This window comes from Rhinopithecus bieti, unplaced genomic scaffold (genome assembly GCF_001698545.2).
Source record: "Rhinopithecus bieti isolate Rb0 unplaced genomic scaffold, ASM169854v2 scaffold_1599, whole genome shotgun sequence".
In the NCBI taxonomy this organism is placed as follows: Eukaryota; Metazoa; Chordata; class Mammalia; order Primates; family Cercopithecidae; genus Rhinopithecus; species Rhinopithecus bieti.
Genome location: NW_016804139.1, coordinates 4,647,872 through 4,665,929, shown reverse-complemented (window position 1 = coordinate 4,665,929; position 18,058 = coordinate 4,647,872). Strand labels below are relative to the sequence as shown.

At 39.3% G+C, this 18,058-nt stretch overlaps 1 protein-coding gene across 4 annotated transcripts in view; it reads right to left on the bottom strand.

Annotated features, from left to right (window-relative positions):
- Positions 1-18,058, bottom strand: part of KCNIP4 (potassium voltage-gated channel interacting protein 4) — a 1,247,498-nt gene that overhangs the window by 484,167 nt on the left and 745,273 nt on the right. The gene's annotated exons all lie outside the window — the stretch shown is intronic.

Sequence of the window (18,058 nt, the reverse complement as noted above, 5' to 3'; positions counted from 1 at the left end):
CCAAATCAGGGCATTAAATAGTAGAGTCGGCTGGATCCTAGATTTTCTCCAAATGCCGTCCCCTTCCCCACCATATTGCACTGGAGATCTTTTCTTCCATCACAGGATTTATAAATGTAAAAGTCCACATCAGGGAGAAGCCAACCCCCATGATAAAGACATGAGGGGGACTTGCCCATCAACAAAGAAGGTGCCAGATGCTTCCCTCTCAGATGGCACTGGCAGCACGCCTGTTCCATAAATTGCCTCAGTGAGGCTTCTGCTACTACATCCCTCTATTAAGGCCTTTCTGTGGTTACTCTGCCCCTTTCTTTCCAATCTCTCAGATAAAAGAGCAAAGGAGCAGATGAAAAATGCAGTTTAAAGGCTGAGTTAGAAAGAAACTGCACTATGGGAATCAGGGAAAGTAATATTTTCTAAGTCATGTCTTTGCTTCTAAGTTGTGTTAATCCATTCATAACAATTTCCTAGAGCTGTATTATTATTACCGCTTTTCACAGAATACATTTGCACTCAAAAAGATTAGGCAATTTCTCTCGGAACCTGGTTTGATTCAAATCATTTCCAAAGTCTCCCTTTGTGTCATTACAATAGAATGCAAAACAAGGAATGAGGTGCGGAATAAGTCACTCATTATCAAGAGGGCTTCGTCAGTCCCAAAAGGGTAAAAAAGTGTTTCATTGTTGTCTCCATCTATTTGGGTTGCTACAATGAATGCTATAAACTGGGTAGCTTCTAAACAACAGGAACTCAGAGTACTAGAAGCTAGGAAGTCCAAGATGAAGGCACTGGCAGATACGGCATCTGGTGAGGGCCCATTTCCTCACAAGACAGCACCTTCTTGCCATATCCTCACATAGTTGAAGGGCTGAGGGTCTCTTTAAGGAGGACTATTTTATACAGTCACTAATCCCGTTCATGAGGACTCCACCCTCATGACCTAATCATCTCCCAAAGTCTCAACCTCTTAATACCAGCACCGTGGGTTAGGATTTCAACATATACATTTTGGGGAAACACATTCAGACTACTGCAATATCTAAAAATCTTTCTCTTGCTGTAAGGCATAGATATGCATATGGCACATAAACAAATATACAGTATATATGGGGTATTAAAATTTCATTGGAGAGGTGATTAGGAGAAAATATTTGAAAAAGCTTTTTAGGAGGACTAGGATGAAAAAAGGCTAAGAAACACAGGCATAAGGAGAGAAATAATAACTAAAGTGAACTAAACTTGCAAGGATTTCTGGCTCTCATCAAGGTCTGGACCAGGTGCATGCTGTTTCTCAGCTGTGTCAGCTGTGGGAGATATCATTGCATCTTTTAGAACACATGAGGCAAAGTTGGGGGCACTTCTCAAAACCTGGTGAAATTCTATCCAATCCAAAGTCCAGAAGAATCAGCACTATTTCTGTCTTTCTTTCTTTGGTTCATTTTTTTTGTTTGTCTGTTTGTTGAGACAGAATCTTGCTCTGTCGCCCAGCCTGGAGTGCAGCGGTGTGATCTTGGCTCACTGCAACCTCCGCCTGCCAGGTTCAAGCGATTCTCCTGCCTCAGCCTCCCGAGTAGCTGGGATTACAGATGCGCACCACCAAGCCTGGCTAATTTTTGTATTTTTAGTAGAAACAGTGTTTCACCATGTTGGTCAGGCTAGTCTCAAACTCCTGACCTCAGGTGATCCGTCTGCCCCGTCCTCCCAAAGTGCTGGGATTACAGGCGTGAGCCACCACACCTGGCTCAAAGCACTACTTCTAAACTGTTAAACTCCTGGAATCAAGCAATCCTCCAGCCTCAGCCTCCCAAACTGTTGGGATTACAGGTGTGAGCCACCACACCCAGCCCAAGATATTTTCAGTTAAATAAACACAGAGAAATGCTTTGGTCTGTGTATGGGCAACCAAGTCTCAGATGTTCTCCTCTCTCCACACACAATGTTCTACCATCACATTACAACCTGCCTTTCATTCTTTCATCCATCTCCCAGGATGGAGTCAGTCCTAGATTCATGCCTCCAAAACATCCTTGACTTCTCCACCTCACATTCTTCTTTTGTCTCTTGGAATGTCCCATGTCTGCACAGAGTGTTGTACAGCCCAGGCATTGCATTTACAAAGATCTGGATTTGAATTCTGACTCTGCAATGAATGATTGGGTGCAATTGATATATCCTATTCTTATGCCTCAGTTTTTCCATGTGTAAAATGGGACTACTGATGTCTACCTTATGAGACAGTCATGAAGAGAGAATATGGAAGCCATTTAGCACTGTGTCTGGTCAGTAGTAAGTATTTATTTGATGTTAATATACCAGGAATCTTAACCACTAAGTTATTCTCTTCTTAGATCTGGAACAATGCGTATGTGTATTACATATCAAACAATATATATGTGTGAGCCATGAAAAATCATAACTCAGATGGCATTTCCTTCAGGAAAGCCACATCCATATCCCTGTCTCCTCTTATCTACCTCTGAACTGGCACACATTTCTTTCGTTGTGTTCTTTAAGCTATGTTATAAATGATTCATTTACTGTTCTGTCTCTTTCCTTAGGCTGACTGCCTTGTTGACAAGAATTCTACCTTAAGCAATTTCCTATTTTCACTACCTAAAATAAAGGTTTTTCATAATTTAATGTTAAATGATGAATGTTGATTATGTGTTTCCACTAGTTTGATTACCTGTGTTGCATGGATGTAGCCTATATTTTCATCTTTGTCAAAAAGAATTTTGTCCCTGTATCTTAAAGCTGAGACAAAAATTCTTACCATTGAATACAATCCTATTTCTGTTGATTTAAAACTTGACTATATAAGGTAGACCTCTTAATAGAGAGCGGTATATATGAAATTTATCTTAAACCATGAAAACCCACACAGTTTACACTTCTTTCTTAATTCATGATGCTTTCTCATTTATTATCAGTCTGTTTCACATACCATGCATAATTCCAGAGAGAGACACTCAGGAGGTAATTTCTTTCTATCCATTGCTGGGCTTCACAGCTAATTTTAGCAAGTGCATTGAGCAGACTTTTTGTAGAGATTTATAGTATTTATTTTGCAATTTTTCATTGTGAGTTTTCAGGGCACAAACACCCAAATATCAGGGAGAAGAATGCGCACTGATATCAGACATGCGGTGTTCACTAGTAGCCCTTATCTACTGAATCGTAATAGCACTTAATCTTACAGGTACATATTGATAGTCAATTGATCTAATTACTCACATTCACAAATTAATTGGAGTGATAACACGATATATTATCCTCACTCTGACATGTTTTTGGAGGTCTTCAGGGAGACTTACTTCTTGAAACAACTGAACCCTTGGAGTAGTTTAAAAGGAACTGATTTATAAGCATGGCTTAGAAGGTATCCTCATTCCCTTGCTGTACTTTATTTCTTCAATTAATGAAGATACTTCAATTGGAAAGTGGTACAGCTTTGTTGGAATGATAATGTGAACCTTTTCATGGGCAAGCTCAATAGCCAATGTTACAATCTACATTTCTTTGAGATTTAACTAAAAGACATATTCATTGATTCAAGCAAATGCGTGTTCTTTTCTTAGTAACACTTTCTTCTCCTTTATCCTTTGAAACTCCATGCAAACATCACTTTCTCAGAAGTCTTTCTGGACTCCTTCCATATGTGATGAGGTTGGAAGCTGCTTCTCTGTGTTCACCTGGAACTCTGCATGCTAGGCACATTATACCATTTCACTGTGATCTTTTATCTCTTCTGTTGTTAAGCAACAGACCAAGGACTGTTGCCAGGATAGGTACTAGGTCAGGGAAAAGGGATAAAAATCAGAAAAAAGGGGACCTTTCCTTGAGGAATCAAATTTCACTAGGAAATACATAAAGGTAAACTAGCAATTAAAATTCAAGGTTAAGGTCTATGACCAAGATATTCTTTTTCTTTTTTTTTGGTTGTTGTTGTTTGTTTGTTTGTTTGTTTTGAGACAGGGTCTTGCTTTGTACCCCAGGCTAGAGTATAGTGGATCCACCATGGCCTACTGCAGCCTCAACTTCCCAGCCCAAGCCATCCTCCTACTTCAGCCTCCCAAGTAGCTGGGACCACAGGCATGTGCTACGACACTCACTATTGCCTTTTTTAGAGATGGGGTCTTGCTATGTTGTCCAGGCTGGTCTTGAACTCCAGGAATCAAGAAATCCTCCAGCCTCAGCCTCCCAAGGTGTTGGGATTACAGGCGTGAGCCACCATGCCCAGCCCAAGATATTTTCACAGTTCAGTGAATGCAAAGGGCGGTAGAGAAATTACTTTGTGTTGGTGCGTGTTTTTACAAGGATCAGGTTTTCAGGCTATTAGTTTGTCTGCTGTGGGATATACCTCCTTGGATAGTTCTGATGTGCTATTATTAAATTACATATTTAAAAAGATAGCTTAATAGCAAGCACCTGAGCAGCTAGTACCTTTATATTCTAATGTGTCCTCACTGTGTACATGGCCATTTGCTTTCACTAGATGTAATTTTTAAAATGTAGTTTAATTCAATATTTCCTAAACACTAACTATAAGTGTGTTAATTGCTGTGAATGACATGAGGCTGAGTACATTTGTCATCTTGGGAACTTATTTTGAGCTGGACTCTGTCTGCATAATAGGCACTATACTAGTATTTATCCTAGGCCATATTATTTAGTTCTTGTGAACACACTGGGATGAAGATATTATTGTTTCTATTTCAGAGACTAGAATATTGATAATCAGAATGGTTAGGTAACTTGTTCAATGTCACACAGCTGAGAAGGGGGTAGAACCAGAAATAGGATCCTTTCACCCAAACCTCGCTTCTTGTTAAACTAGTATATGGTTTCCTAAAGGAGTCACCATACTATCTAGTGGTGAAAGATAAGACAGGTACCCAAGTGGCCCTGTTATAAGAAGAGTGTCCTAAACCCTGTATAAACCAATAAAACTGACATTTAAGAGAGAAAAATCCATAAAGGTTTCAAGAAGAAGTTTGCAAGAAAGTGGCAAAGATTTCCCAAAGACATAGTAAAGGGGAGATAGGAAGATCTAACATAATCTATAGTATCTGTACTTCTGGCAAGCTTCATACTGAAAAATAAGTAATAATTACTGTACTCTGAATACCCATTGTGATTTCAATTATAATCAGTGTTCACTGAATGACTACTGTGCATCTGGTAGTGAATGAAGCTGCATTATCTTATCTACTTTTCACTACGAGCTATGAAGCAGATGCTATTGCATCTCATTCAATACATGAGGAAACTGAGGTAAAGGATTTAAGTAACTTGCCCAAGCCTCACAGTAAAATAAACTGCAGAGCTAGTATTCAAAACACTGTATTACTTGACCTGCTGTTGATATTTACAAAGTGCTTATTTCTGTCAGTTCCATAATCAATAATAATTATAAGAGTTGCTACCATTTATCACACATTATTACCAAAGGCACGAAAGCAAGACTATGTACAACAATTTCAAAGAAGTCTACATGGTGAGGGACTGGTGTTTGGAGGAGACATGTGGACACAGACAAGTTGGGAGCACAAAAGAATTTTGAAGGGCAGAAGTCATTTGACCTTGATTTGCGAAGCAATTATGAAACAACAATGGTGTTATAGCAGGCCAGTAACCTGTAGAACCCAACTTACAAAGTGCACATTTAAAATGCCCATTTGGAAGTGAGAGATGATTGACCTAGACTTGGAAAGTGATTGAATATGAGCTGCAAGGGGGAAGGAAGATTAAAAGAGAAGTGTTGGGGAATTGAGCTTAGGTGGATGAGTGGGATATGGTGGTGGATTAAATTAAATACAGGGCAAAGAGTGATAAAAACAGCCTCGGGTTGGGGCTGGGTCAAAGGCATGGAAGGAATTAACGGAAGGAAAATGACAACCCTCTTTGGGGAAACTTTGATTTATAGGAGCCAATGTGCTGTACATCTAATGGTGTTCAGCAGGTTGTTAGAAATAGGTGTGACTTAGTAAAGACCATGAGAGAAAAGGACAGGGTTAATTATATAGATTTTGAAATGATCCAGAACTGTGCAATATTGGTCACTAAATTATTACTCATTGTGTCCAAAGTAGCTTTTGGTCACTATCCCTCTGTATAGTTTTTTGTTTTGTTTTGTTTTGAGACAGAGTTTCACTCTTGTTGCCCAGGCTGGAGTGCAATGGTAGGATCTCAGCTCCCTGCAACTTCTGTCTCCTGAGTTCAAGTGATTCTCCTGCCTCAGTCTCCCAAATAGCTGGGATTACAGGGACCCGCCACCATGTCTGGCTAGTTTTGTATTTTTGGTAGTGACAGAGTTTCACCATGTTGGCCAGGCTGGTCTTGAACTCCTGACCTCAGGTGATCTGTCCGCCTCGGCCTTCCAAAGTGCTGAGATTACAGACATGAGTCACTGAACCCAGTCTGTATAGTTTTATTTATTTATATTTGGTGTGCTTTCCAGTACCTGAAATTATGTACACTATATACATTTATCTTTATTTTTATTATCAATATTCTCCATTTCATTATTATAAGGAATTTGTTTGACATTTTCATCACTGTATTTATAGATTCTAGATAAAACTTGGCATATAGAAGGCATTCAATGCATACATTTCATATGAATGAATGAGCGTGTAAATCAATGGGTCTGTTTTTATATCCATAATGTAAAAAACACATTTTTTTAAATCACTAATAGGCCATTGATACTCCTAAGACCATAAGGAAATCTATGAACTATCTGCTCAGAAAAAGATACACACACTGCAATTTCTCATATATGTACAAAGGATTCACAGACATCTCAAGGCCCATAGATTCATCTAGAATTTGAGATGCAAAGCTGTGGGCTCATCCAGCATTTCCCTCACTGTGAACCTTGAGGGAAACCTAAACTTAGGATTTTGGATATTTTTTTATAACTGATTTCCAAATATCTTAGTGAAAGTAGTATGATATATATATAGGAGCATTAACTCTGGTTTCTACCCTAAAGTATGTGGGTGTTTGAAATACCCAAATTGGGAGTTCAAATTCAAGAGATGGCTATTGCAAATCTTGACAATATTTTTAGGACTTCTAGAAATATTACAAATTGATAAATTTAATCAATTTACAATATTGGTAAATTTAATTATAAATTGTTAAAATTCATTGGTTTTAAAAACTGTCGTTGGCTTAAAGGACCACAAAGGCAACTACTGCTTTTGTGAACAAAATATGCAACCCAGCAAACCCAGCAGCCCAGTGTCCTGGAAGCAAGCTCTGTGGCTGGGGTTCTAATAGGTCCATGTATAGAAGATCTCTGAAACTTAGTTATGTGAAAGGTAAGCTGACCCTGCTGTTAGAACGTGTTCTGTCCACCACAGGGATAAACCCTTCCGGCAAGGTGCTCGTCAGAAAGCCTAAATGACAGAGATTGGAGATCCCACTGATGTCATAGAAAGAATGGGTTGATATTCACATATTTGTTTGGGTGTGTGTGTTTGCTAAATAATGGAATTATTGGGTCTGATATTTGCTTTCATTGTAATATAAAGAGAAGAAGACTTGGTTAATTATATGAATTTTTGAATGATCCAGGTTTTATGTCATATAAAACCCAAGAGCAAAGTAAGAGGTCAAATAGCCTTCACCATTCACTAATGGTTAAAGCTTACCAATCCTTGCCAATTATACATTGTCAAATTAACCTACATTCATTTGCAACTGGTTGAGCGAAGAAAGGGGACATGATTAAATTAAAGGAGACCTGAGAGATATGGGAGGAGAGATAGAAAAGTACCACAACATGGAAAAAACAGCAGGAAGGTTTCAAGCGGGAAGGTGTTTGGTGGAGTTGACAAATGCTTCATACTTTGAAAAGTATGAGCACTGAGGGGAAAACTTTAGTTTTAAAATTAGAGATAAAATTGATCCCTTTTAAGAAAAAAAAAATCAATAGAATGGCAGTACAGTGGAAATTTTCAGAAGAAACAATTAAAAACTTACTGAGCTCTTCCTCTGTATAAAATACCGTGTCAGGTTTTGTTAGGAAAACACAATATGTAAGACAGATTTTCTGAATTTTAACAATATTTGAATTGGGGATTTCTTCAACTGCAAAAGGAGACGTTATGAAAACGAGTGTCCAAGAATAATGAAACACAAATAAGTTATTAATTATTTGTTTGGTTGCTCATTCACTTATTCTGTTCTAATTTATTTATTTTATCCAGTTTATTCAATCTTCTTTTGGTAAAGCAGTACCAGGTTCTCCCTTTAGGTAAGTACTTATACTCCATTTTCACTATGTGGCTAATATAGTGACTGCGTGATACATACCAACAACTCTAACCATGGGCACAAATTGGGTTGAGACCATTGATATAATGCTTCACTGATGAAAATTGATTAACGGATGAGCCTATGGCTAAATTCAGGGCAATAAGAATGAGGTTCAGAATTCTGTTAGATACCTAAGGAACAGAAGTTCTCTTTTTTTACACTTGATAGGAGGAATTTAGGTTCAAAACTAAACCTTTTTTGCACTACTTGAGGCTGAGCCTAGAATTTCCAGAGGTTCTCAGTCTGAAACACAGAATCAAAAAAGAGGGGAAACAAGAATTAGGTGACATTATTTTAGCTGCTGAATTAGGCCTCATCTGAAACTTTACTTTTAGTTTCTAAAAGTTTAGAAATGTCTTTAAACTTTACAGCTATATGAATTAATATATTCTCATTGTTATTGAAACCAGTTTGATTTGAGTTTTCTTAAAGTTGGCATTAAAAAAAAAGTCCTTTAAGAGATTCTGGAAAAACCAAAGTAGAGATGAAAGTTTATGAAGGCAAACAATGGGCTAAATCTAGAAAAATAGGTTGGAACCAGCAATAAAGAGCCCTCCAAGCCTCCAAGGTATTTAAATTAGCTACAGATTGGGCTTGTAAATAATTCATCATTCATTCCTCTGTGCTGTTAACACCTGCTCCTTAGGCCTCCAGTGGTTACTGATGTCGCCCAGTCATGAATTAGAGCTCATTGTTTAAATGTTTCTTTAATACACTAGATTGAATGAAGACTCCTCCAGTTTTTTTTGAAAGCAGGGGCTATTTTTTCACTCAAACTACTAACCTCATGTGTCCTAGCATAATGCCTGTTACATAGTAAGTAGTTGTAGCAGGGAGGAATGAGGTGAGAACATGTATTAATCCATTTCTGCTATAAAGAACTGCCTGAGATGGGGTAATTTATAGAAGGAAAGAGGCTTAATCCATTCACAGTTCAGCATGCCTGGGGAGGCCTCAGCAAACTTACAATCATGGTAGAAGGGGAAGGGGAAGCAAGGTACCTTCTTCACAAAGCGGCAGGAGGGAGAAGTGCCTAGCAAAGGGGGAAGAGCCCCTTATAGAACTATCAGATCTTGTGAGAACTCACTCACTATCATGAGAACAGCACAGGGGAACCGCACCCATGATTCAATTACCTCCACCGGGTCTCTCCCTTGACACGTGGAGATTATAGGGATTGCAGTTCTAGATAATATTTGGGTGGGGACACAAAGCCTAACCATATCAGAGCATCATTTTGGCAAATCCACTCTCCAGCAGTGGATTGAAAGGCTGGAATGAAATAAAGAGGAATGAGAAGAGAAGGTAGGTATTTCAGTATTTCAGAGAGAATGGATAAGGGCTCACAGAAATAATCAAAGAAAATGTTAAAATCTGAATCCAGGCAGCCCCATGAGTAAAATGGATGTGGCCCCACGAATAAGTGTTCATACAGTGTTTCTTTTTCCTGTTCTTTTTTATTCATGCAAAGTTCTTAAAAACTGTCGCCCATGGTAACATTCAGTGGAAAGCTGACCAGCATTTGGACACATCTGTCAGATCAAACATTGATGAAAAATCCCTGTATCTTTCTTTTTTCTAGGGTCAATTGTTCTAAATACAGACGGGATGGGTTTCTTAGAGCAATAGAAGTGACTAACATTGAGTTGCAGTATTGATACTGTCCTTTTCTCCCCTAAATATAAGCAAATTTGAAATTAAAAATAGAATAACCCCAAAGAGATAAATGTTTAAAGCATGTCAAATATTTGCCAGTTTTTGTTGTATTTTAGAGTGTTGATCTCGCACTTTCTGCCATGATAGCATGATGTTGAGTGAAAAGAGGAATTAGCAATCAAAGGAAGCACTGGTCTTGAAGCTTTAATGCATTTGAGTAAGAGATATTACTTTCTAGAGTAAATTTTAGAAATAGGTCCAGTACACATTGTCACAGCTGATTGAGAAAATTTTCTAAAGACTCAGTCTTAAAAGGCAGCACATACTTCACCCCATTTATAAAATTTCTTTCAATTTTATAAATTTTAAGGTAATATCCCATTACTTCAGAACACTTGGAAAATACAGAGAAGAAAACACAAGGTGTTTTACTTATGATGTAATCTGTTAATGCAACTACTGTTAAGTTTTTAAATTTTTTTCTTTAGAATATTATTTACATGAACACAACTATGTAAATTTTTTTGCACTCTGCATCTCTGCTTAGGTAAGTGTTCCCTGACTTTTGATTTGTAATTGTGTCCCTTCCCTGTCCCCACTATTCTTTTTCCCTAGCATGTTGGCTTTTGCTTTGTAGAACTTAATGCAATTTTAACAGTGGTTGTACATTTTTTATGCCCGTTTTTCACATGAGGACAGAATCACAGCTGTTTTTTGCAATATTGACTACCCAACAGGAGGCCAGTGGTTGGCATATAGCACACACAGAACGTAGATGACTAAAGTTTTCAGGCACTGTGGTGCAGTGGTTTAAAGCAGCAGGCTCTGCAGCCAGACTTCCTGGATTTGAACCCTTTGAGAAAGGCAGAATATTGGCCTCCCACAGATGTCCACATCTTAATTCCCAGAGCCTCTAAATATGTTACCTTACATAATACAAATAACTTTGTGAGTGTGACTAAGTTAACTATCTCAAGATGAGGAAATCATCTTGGAATATCTGATGGGGGTCCTTATAAGTGGGAGGCAAGTGGGACAGGGTCAGAAAAAGGCGATGTAATCATGGTAGCAGAGAGAGAGAGAGAGAGTGATACTGGAAGGGGCCATGCTACTGACTTTGAAGATAGAGGATAAGGCCACAAGCAAAGGAATGTAGGTGGCTTCTAAGAATCTGGAAAAGATAAGGACAAAGATTCTATGCTAGAGCCTCCATAAGAAACCAGTCCTGCTAGCTTATTTTAGACTTCTGACCTCCAGAACTGTAACAGAATAAATTTGTGTTGTTTTAAGGCACTATGCATGTGGTCATTTGTTCCAGCAGCAATAGGAAACTAATACGCCTGCTTTGCACATGAATCATCTCGGCACTTCAATCATTCTCTCTGTGCATCAGTTTCCTCATCTGTAAAATGAAGAACAAAGTGGCACCTGCCTCACAGCATAGTTTAAGTCCATAAATACTGGAAAGCATGTAGAACAGTGCCTGGTATGTCCCATGTTATCAATAAATATTAACTGCTGTTGAAAGTATATATTGTCAAACAAATGAAATGACAGCCAGTTACTCCTTTCTAATTCTTTAATTTACCAATGCAATCTATCGGTGTTCAATTTCTCAATCTTTTTTACTTAGTTGATGAATACGGGGTGTGTGTGTGTGTGTCTTTCTTGGTGTCACAGTTTTTAATTTGACTGTTTAGTTAGTTCATCTTCTGGGAGGAGGAAAAGCCCTTAGTCATCCTTGTTCTCTGGTTCACCTTTAGCCGCCCACTCCTTGCCCACATTGGAGGTCACGGTTTACCCTATAACAGCTCCTAAAGCCACCTGCTTATCAGCTGAGGAATCTTCTCTAGTCAACCTCACATTCCTTGCATTTGGGAGGAAGAAGAAGTTGATTGCTTTTATCGGCCTACATCTGGATTCCTTCTTTCTCTCTGCCTTACTTTTCGGTTACCTCATCCTCAGTTTTAAGAATCTGCCCAGCCCTTCAAGATGACGGTTTGTGTTGTCCCCGTCTCCATCAGTTTGGGCTGCCGTAACAAAAATATCACAGAATAGGCAGTTTAAACAACAGAAATTTATTTCTCACACTTCTGGGGACTGGGAAGCCCAAAGCCAAGGTGCTGGAAAATTCTGTGTCTGGTGAGGGCCTGCTTTCTGGTTTGTAGACAGCCATCTTTTTGCAGAGAGGAAGAGAGATCAATCCTGTGTTTCTTCTTTTTTAAATAAGGGCTTCAATCCCATCATGAGGGTCACACCCTCATGACCTAACTAAATTACCTAAGCCAAATTACCTCCCCAAAGCCTCATCTCCCAATGCCATTACATTAGAGACAGTTTCACCCTATGAGTTTGGGTTGCACAAAACATTCCACCTGTAACAGTCCCCTTCACTCTACAGATAGTCCCCCATGGTTCTACTTACAATTTTTCAACTTTTTTTTTTGTTTTTCAGATGGAGTCTTGCTCTGTCACCCAGGCTGGAGTACAATGGTGCCACCTTAGCTCACTGCAGACTCCACCTCCTGGGTTCAAGCGATTCTCCTGCCTCAGCCTCCTAAGTAGCTGGGATTATGGATGCCTGGCTAATTTTTGTGTGTTTATTAGAGATAGGGTTTCACCAGGTTGGCCAGGCTGCTTTTGAACTTCTGACCTCAAACGATCCACCTTCCTTGGCCTACCAAAGTGCTGAGATTACAGGCGTGAGCCACCACACCTGGCCCCATTTTTTCAACTTTACGATGATGCAAAACCATCACAATTTTGAGGTAATGTACAGTATTCAATAAATTACAGGAGCTATTCAACCCCTTATTATGAAATAGGCTTTGTGTTACATGATCTTGCCCTAGCGTGGGCTACTGTGTTTGAGCATGTTTAAGGCAGGCTATGCTAAGCTATGATATCTGGTAAGCAAAGTACATTCAATGCATTTTTGACTTAATGACATTTTCAGTTTACAACGTGTTTATTTGGGAATAACCCTATTGTAAATTGAGGAACATCTGTATTTAACACCTGCAGAGGTTACTGATGCCCTGATCCTTTATCCACCTCAGGTCTTCAGGTTCTCCTATTAGTGTCCCAATTTTCATTTTTACCAGGACAGTAGTCCTCAGGCCAGTAAAATAAAATGATAAAAAAGAAGATCCTTTCAACCTAAATGTTGTTAAACTCAGAGGGTTAGAGATTGTCTTGTGTTTGAATTTGGGCTCCGCAACTCTTTACTCCAAGGGGAGAATGATGTTATGCCCCATGTCTCCTAAGACAATCCCAATTTATAACTATGGATCCATAGTTACGGATCAATATAGTTATGATTATCACTATTGTAATTATAAATGACATCCCCTGTTATTCTTAGAAGTATCCTGGGTTTTATAATAAATTCTATAATCACTGAATTTTGGATGCTGAATGAATCCCTTTATTCCTCATCTATAAATTGCAATGATGACACTTCTCTTACAGGATGCTGGGTGCAGGAACATGAGCAGTAATCATGGTGCATAGCAGATGCTCAATCTAGGTTAGATTCATTGCTTTTAAATAACGACAGAGCTCCCTAAAACCAAGAAGATAAATGGAGCTAGACTGGGGGAAACTGATTAATTTGATTTGGAAGAAGGTATTTAAAAGCAGGATTTAGTTGGAGACAAGACAGGCTTAGTCAACTTGCCAATGGCTTAATGCCAGGAAGGCCCAGTAAGGTCATAGAATCTCAGAAATAGATGAACCTGTACTTATTATCAAGTCTCTTCACCCTGCTCATGCAAAAAGCTTCAACAGTCTGTGACAAATCCATCACCTAATTATTAATGTTAATGGCTAACATTTATAGGACACAGTGCTAAGCACCTCAGGTGGATTACTTCAAATCTTCTTCATAAGAATTCTAGAAGGCAGATACTGTGGTTGCCTTACTGTAAAGATGAGGAGACTGATCTATGGTTACATGAGATTTGCAAGTTCATGTAGTCAGAATTCAGTATCTTCATTTTGGGTGGCTGAGGCAAAGGCATTGTTTGAGGGCAAGAGGTCAAGACCAGCCTGGGCAACGTAATGGGGGAGAGAGGGAGAGAGAGGGAGGGAGGGAGAGAGAGAGAGAGAAAGAGAGAGAGAGAGAGAGAAGAGAAGAAAGAGAAGTGAGAGAAAGGGAAGAAGAGAGGAAAGGAAGGGAAGGAAGGGAAGAAAAAAGGAAGGAAGGAAGGAAGGAAGGAAGGAAGGAAGGAAGGAAGGAAGGAAGGAAGAAAGGAAGGAAGGAAGGAGAGAGAATAATTCCGTGTCCTGCCTTCTAATGAACTTTTGGTTGCCACATAGGATTTTGATGATACAACTATAAACCTGAAATTTGTATTTGAGGAGTTCAAAATACCCTTAAAATGTCTAAATAATCGAGAAGAGTTTCTTTATTGTAAAGGATGCTTTATTTTTATGGATTTTATTTGGCAAATGTTACTTCCTATTTGCTAGTAGTTTTTTAAATCACAATGAAATGCTATAATATCTTGAAACATAGGGAGGACTTCTGTAGTTAACAGGCAATGACAAAAATGACACATTGGATATTTTTTCCACCACAATCTACTGGTTTCAGGGCCTGGGAGAATGTGTTATCTATTGAGACATTTACAATGCAATGAATGGATAGTTGACAGAAGCACCGAGGTATAGTGAAAATTGTTCAGGGTTTCACAGACAGAACAACTTCATTCAAGTTGATGTGAAATAGCTCACTGTGAATTTGAATGAGTAATTTTTTTTTTACTCCATGCCTTAGGTACCCTTTCTGTAAAATGGAAGATGGGCTAGATTATTACTAACATCTTTTCAAGTTTGACCAGCCTCTGATTTTCTGTAGTATGGCCTAGATTCCTTGCAAATTGTCAGTTTGGCAACAAAGCTTGGTGCTTAGAAAAAGCTCAGGGCATTCAGTAGAATTCAATTTTATATGTCACAGATGGAAACTAATTGAAATTATGTAGGTAGATCAAGTGTAACAACAAATGCTTGCACCGGCATGTAGCAGACCTTTAGCCCAGAACTGCTTCAGTCTGTCCACAGTACTGAGCATGTTGCAGTGAAGTTGGTAATCATCTGCCTTTCTTACAGAAAGTCATTGCTGAGAGCAGAGTTTTGTTGGGTCAAGGACGCCAGGTTACTTATTTTGAGAGGAATCACGCTCAGGATCTTGCAAACCAAAAACGCTTTTCCAATTCCGCATTAATAGATGTTTAACTTGGCCCAGAGCAGGAGCAATGGTGCCAAAAGGGAAGCATGCCCACCAACAAGACTGGACTGTGGCCTGAGACTCTGAAGACTTCCAGTTTTAACTTCCTCCTGTCTGTATCTTGAGCACCTGCATTCCAAGAGTTTTCTGAAGCATGCAAATGGTCTGCCTGCTCCAGCTCCACTTCATGGCTCTTCTCTCTTTTGTGGCATCTAATGAGGATTACCTCTTGCTGCTTTTGTCTGTTCATTTATCTTAAGTTCCAGGACTGTGACTTCTGCCCAACTGGTCAGCCTAAAACTGCTCTCTCAGCAGTTAAAAAACAAAATAAAACAAAAGCAAAAAAAAACAAAACAAAACAAAAAAAACTAGTTTCAAAATCAATTCCATTTTAGTTATTTATTGATTGCATGTAGTATGGTCTACCCTATGCTTGAAGCTGGGGGTTCAGAAAGGAATCAGATATGTCCCTCCCTGTTCCACGTAGAGCTGACAAACTCCTGCAGGAGTAGACAGATCAACTATCCTTTATTTCAGGAGATGTACTAGTTTCATAGAACAGAGCTTCTCAAACTATATATGGTGAAGGATCAATTTAATCCTTATTTTTTTCTGTCCAGTTCATTGTACACTGATACTTTTGTAAAATACAAAATAACACTTATGTGTACTGTGACAATATCACACTGCTGCGATTGCTTCTAAAGGCTTACATTCAATTTCTGCATTTTGTTGTGAATGGGTAGGCAAGAATTTGCAAAATAGCTTGATATGGTTTGGCTCTGTGTCACCACCCAAATCTCATCTTGAATTTTAACCCCCAGTGTTGGAGGAGGGGCCTAGTGGGAGGTCACTGAATCATGGGGGTGAACTTCCCCCTTACTGTTCTCATGATAGTGAGTGAGTTCTCACAAGATCTGATGGTTTAAAAATGTGTGGCACTTCCCCTGTTGCTCTCTCTCCTGTTCTGCCATGGTAAAACATGCCTGCTTCCCCTTCACCTTCTGCCATGATTGTAAGTTTCCTGAGGCCTCCAGTCATGTTTTCTGTTAAACCTGCAGAACTGTGAATTCAATGAAACCTCTCTTCTTCATAAATTACCCAGTCTCAGGTAGTTCTTTATAGCAGTGTGAGAATAGACTAATACATAGCCCTTTCCTGCAGTCATCTACTCAAGTAGCACTCGAATGAAACAACTTAAATAAAATGCTGTTGAAACACATGAGTACACAGTGCATCCTGTCTGAGGTACGAGCTCTATCTCATGGAGAAACACCAGGGAATATCTTTTAGTTCCCTTCTTCCTTCATCTTTGCTTCATTCAAGGCCAAGAACTACCTCCATCTTCCAGTCCAGTTTTACTTTGCTTTGATCAGATTGCACTCAACCTGGTGATCTCCTCCCTTCCATATCACACTTCTGTTCTTTTGTTAATAGCATTTTCTCCTCCTGCCGCTTATCCAGTCACGCTGGTTCCTCAGCCTGGTGCTGTCCTTACACTCTTCACTGACTCCTTCAGACTTCTTCAGAGCCCCTTGTGATCAGGTGAAGCTCTTCACACAAAGAGATCATATCACATTACTCTGTAACACTCCCAGAATGTCTGTTTGCACTGTCACTCAAGACCTCTTTGATCTAATTCCCACCTAACTTTTCAGTTGTTCTTCACCACAATGATTGAATCCGTTTGCAATGCTGCGTTGAAGCTGCATTATTTGCTGTTTTCCACATGGATCCTGGACCTACATACCTTCATGCCTATAATCATGCTTTTTCCCCCTTCTGCCTTAAAAGTTACCCCACATCATCATCATTTTCCAGTGCCCTGACTTGCCCCACTCATCCATCTTCACAAATAATGCCTATTCCTTAATATCTAGCTTCAATATCACATCTATCAGGAAATCTTCTCTAGAGATCATACCACAGTTGTAATAATAGCTCAATCTGCTACTTCCCAAGGTATTTCATTTTCCTTCTTTTCTGGCACTAGGTAGGGATTGTCTGTCTTCAACTATGACGATTTGTAGGCACATCACTTAGCATCCATGCAGGCTCTCTGAGGTCAGAATTCTTGCATTACTTACTCTCTGTAAGTGCCTCACACTTTAATTGATTATTTATTCATTTGCAAACACAGACGTTTTTGAACCCACAATGTGCTGTTCACATCTTACCAACTTCATAAGAACTTACCGTCTACTGGGAGAAATCAGATAGCAAACAGATAGTTATCAAGCTATCTGGCAAATGCAAAGAGTGTATTGCACTGCATAACATAGGAGATGAAGAGAGGATGCACAGCCCACAACACAGATGAGCCACGTGTTCAGGGAGTGTTTCTTTAGAAGGCACCAGTGGAGGTGAGAGTAAAAAGATGAGCAAGTCCAAGATTGGCACCTCATTGCTATTTGATTGCTTTCTACTTGATTCGATTCCTTTGCACCGTTCTGAGAGTCTCACTCAGGTTTCCTCTCTGAGTCTTCTTCGCATACTTATAGGCAGCTGTAATCTACTCGTTGTTTATGGTTTAGAGTCCATTTAACCAACCACAATTTCAAATAAAGGAGTATAAGCAACTGTATTGGGTTAAATAGTGTCTCCCCAAAATTCATGTCTACCTGGAAGTCAGAATGTGATCTTATTTGGAAATAGGGTCTTTGCAGATGACCTCATCCTAGATGAAGGTGGTCAAATCCAATGACTGGTGTCCTTACATGGGAAGGGAGATTGGAGGATAGAGAGACACACACACAGTGGGAATACAGCCTGTGGAAGGCAGAGGCAGAAACTGGAGGGATGCCGCTATCAGCCAAGAAATACCAAGGACTGCCAGCAATCCCC